Source organism: Pseudophryne corroboree, chromosome 6 (assembly GCF_028390025.1).
Source record: "Pseudophryne corroboree isolate aPseCor3 chromosome 6, aPseCor3.hap2, whole genome shotgun sequence".
In the NCBI taxonomy this organism is placed as follows: domain Eukaryota; kingdom Metazoa; phylum Chordata; class Amphibia; order Anura; family Myobatrachidae; genus Pseudophryne; species Pseudophryne corroboree.
In genome coordinates, this window is record NC_086449.1 from 168,403,918 (window position 1) to 168,408,130 (window position 4,213).

At 40.8% G+C, this 4,213-nt stretch overlaps 1 pseudogene; it reads left to right on the forward strand.

The window, feature by feature from the left end:
- Window positions 1-3,332: 3,332 nt before the first annotated feature.
- On the forward strand, window positions 3,333-3,451 carry LOC134937478 (5S ribosomal RNA; annotated as a pseudogene).
- The last annotated feature ends 762 nt before the right edge of the window (window positions 3,452-4,213 follow it).

Consider the following 4,213-nt stretch of genomic DNA (forward strand, 5'->3'; position numbering starts at 1 on the left):
CGGTCTCCTCAACAGCGGCTCCGCTCTCCACAGCATGTCTCCTCATAGCGGTCTTCTCAGCAGCAGCTCCACTCTCCACAGCGTGGCCCCTCTTACACACACTGGTGCTAACCCCGCCTCCTCTTTTTCCCGCTCTGACACAACCAATCAAAACTCCATAAGCCTTCTCACTCCCTCCTCCATTATAAGTAAGTCCAAGGGTCCTAGTGCCTGTCTGCTCATTGGTCCTGCTGGCATCTCCCAGGCAACAGCAGAGGGGAGTGTTAACCCCTTCAGCATTAACAGGATGGGTAGTAATCGAAGCTCAGCAAGGGGAAAATTAGGGGACCTTACTCATGTCTTATCCAGTCCGACAATACATACCCTTTGTAGTACAAATTAAGGGGGTCCAGTTCAGAGTGTCACACATTCACAACATTGCACACGCGTGTCACCTAACAACAACAGGCATCGCCAAACAGTGACAGGCTGGTGCGAAAATTATGATTGCACGGGTATTCGCAAGGTGATTGACAGGAGGAGGCCGTTAGTGGGCGGTAACTGACCGTTTACTGGGTGTGTCCGGAAAAACGCAGGCATTCCAAAGCATTTTCAGGGAGGGTGTGTGACGTCAGCTAGTCCGGACCCGATCAACCTGTTCTCATCACACTGTAGGAGTAAGTCACTGGAAAAACCATTAGATGGTTAGTGAGGTGCGAACGGATTTGCAGCTGTCCGCTGACTGAGGGACATTTGTAGCATGGCGTATACATGCAATCGCACATTTGCACAGGTGAATTTACACTCCCCTTGGGCGGAGACTATCTGAACGCAGGACAACAAAACTAGCAGCACAGCGATCAGGTCTACATTACCCAATATTATCGTTCAATCAGAAGGGCGACAACCCTCCATCACGTCACTATTATTTAATTTACTAACATTTTTATTCAGAAACTGGGTGCATACACTTGTTACGTGATTGGTGTATATCACATTGTGTTCCAGCAGCCTTCATGAGCCTGCCGTTGCAGATAAACATCGTGACAGATGGTTGCGATGTTCATCACAGGTGCGATTGCATTGCAAATGTAGGGAGGAGGTGGTATGCACCTCCTCCTGCATTTGCATTGCTAAGGACTGCAATTGCAACATTTGCAATGCTTAGTGAATAAGGCCCTTAATTCGGCCCTGGTTTCGGCCAGTGTTAAAACCCCACCCCAGAATCTAGTGTTGTTTTCCCATGTATGTATAGAGACTACAATTTCCAAGTAAAAAAGTGTGCGATGGTGATGCAGAAGGACTGTGGTTCCACAAAATTCATCTTGCAAGACATTTGAGCACAGCTTTTCTCTAGACAATGGATAGAAACATACTGTAGACTCTTTAACTGCTCATGAATGCAGAACCTGGGACATTCCTTTAACATTTCCTACCTGTGAATGAGCTGCTTGTACTTGTTTGTTGAGTTACATTAAGTAGAGAAATAATGGACACAATGCAGTGTATGTCACAATTGAACCAGTATTGTTTGATCTGGCTGTGCCAGGTTAGATACAGTACACAGTGGAAACCTTGTGTGTACACTCCCTCCCTGTCGTACCCCACTGCACATGTTCTCCACGTATGAAGGTGATGCTATTTAGGTGGAGCTCAATATAATTATCTTTCTTAAGTTCTGAGGTGGGGCCCTAATCGCATATTCTGAACACACAGTCCTGGTGCCAAGAGCTGGCATGAACCTGGGCTCACCTTGACTATCAGCATCTCCTATTAGCTTTTAATGAAACCTCATCTCTGTAATCGCTTTAGGATCATGTTACAAATATTCAACTCTCTTTCTTAGATTAGGGTTTAATAGCATATTGTCCTTCCTGCAGAACCACATAATGTAAGCATAAAACTTTTTTCTATGAAGGCACAGCCAATAACCTTCACAAATAAGTATGTATCATATACTGTATACACACTCTGGGGCATATTTAGCAATTTTTTTTATACTAAAATAATGTGAAAATGGATATTTTAGTATCACCTAATGTATCAAAGGGCTTTTGGAGGAGTTTTAAGTAAAAACTCCTATAAACCCTTAAATGTGCATATTTTTAGTAAGCGGATCACATTTGCTATAATTGTAAAGGCAGAGTACAGTGTACACAAGGGATGTCCGTATCAGGGTCCAGGCGTGTCGCGAATGCGTCTTACTACGGGATTGGACATTCTGTCATCAGTCTGTAATAGACTCCAACAGACCCCGTCTCTGAAACAGACCAGGTAGACTGATCTGCTCTGTGGCCGCATCGCACTGTGCAATCTCAGTAAATACTGTATCCCGCATTCGCGACACGCCTGGACCCTGATACGGACATCCCTTGTGTACACTGTACTCTGCCTCATACAAGTGACTGACCGCTCCCTTCATTCCGGGTAACATCTGCACAATCACAGTATATTTTTCGTATATCCATTGGTATTCATATTGATGCTCGCTGTATATACTGTCTTACAAAACCAATTTATATCAGATTATGAAAGTACCTGTCTTTTAGGCAGCCGGCATTCAGCGGCTCCTCATTTTATGACATACGATATTGCTGAGCGATAATGGGTTACTAGAGCTGTGTTCAGTTTTAAATCTGACATATTTATTGGCTCAGTATTTTTTCATATTTTTTCAAGTTTTTCTTTCTCTTCTCTCTTTGCTTTCTGCCTTTTCTTAAATCCACTTGGAGCAAAGATTTATAGTAGTATTTTCTACTACTATTATTATTATGTAATGTATCTCTGCAGTTCTGATATCAGTGAGACATAAAAGTCACAATTTATTTTTCTCCTTATTATAGAACTGTTGTCACCAATATGTTACTATTTTGCTAATTTTCCCACTTGATATCTCTTTGAGACACATGATATCAATCTGATAGCATCAAATAGATATTTTTCTATGGTTTAAATCATTTTTATTTTCTGCCAATTTTCTTACAATCAGCTTTTCTCAACATTTGGTATTATTAACATCACAGGTGCTATCAGCACCCTGTAATTGGTAGGCATATCCGTAATAATTTTTCTGCAGGACTACAGTATATTTGTACCTATAGCTTATCGACCATTAACCTTTCCTAAACAACCATAGACCAGCATTGTTTCTTTCTCTCCTCGCCCTTTTTTTTTTTTTTTTTTTTCAACTTCTTCTAATTTCAGGACTCTCACCATTGATTCAGGGGTAACCATCCCTGTCTAACATTGGCAGCAGATCCCCTATTTTCCTCTCCAATCTACATCTACTCTTTTTCTTCTCCATTTCGTGAACTCTCATCAGTGATTCCCGAGCCTTCAACATCAAATATCCCTTCTACTTTCATACCACACTGGCAACGCCCGAATCCTTCCGATCTTGGAAGCTAAGCAGTGTTGGGCTGGGTTAGTACTCAAGTGGGAGACTCTTGAGGAATACTCAGTTTAGTAGAAGTTCTTGGATGGTTTGCTCAGCGTCTAACACTGACAGCAGATTCATCTTACTCATTCAAGCCTTATCTACTCCATTCGTCTCTTCAATATTACTCACAAGAGATATAGCTGACTTATCATCAACCTAATATCGGTATAATCTTATTTACATACCTACTTAGGATTCATATAGATATATTTTTTCAGGCCTCCAGCTGTTATTTTCTGTATTTTTGAACCCAGGCAGTCCAGAACTATTACTCAGTATTTACACTGTAAAAATTTGTTCTGTGTTCCCCTACCCTCCCCTTTTCCACCCCCCCTCCTCTTTTTGATATTTTTGACAGTATATTCTACTACCATTTTATCGATTTTTGCTAATAAAATTTGCATATATTTTTTATCATTGTTTCTTCTAAGACTTCTATACATATACATATAAGAGTGCGCCCACAAAAGAGTCTTCTTTTCTCTTTTTCTGTTGCATGTTTCATTACTGACTCAGGGTGCACCACCAAATTTAAGATTAATTAGAAAACATTGGTTTTCTCTTTTTACTCAATACATTTTGGTCTCAATATTATCTATTAGATACATTATTATTTTCCAGTGCGGTATACCCAAGATACACGTATATATACAATACATCCATACACTGCCTCCATACACATATACATTCATACATACACACATATATACAGCCATACACTACCTTCATACATCCATACACTACCTCCATACATACACACATATATACAATACAGCGATACACTGCCTCCATACA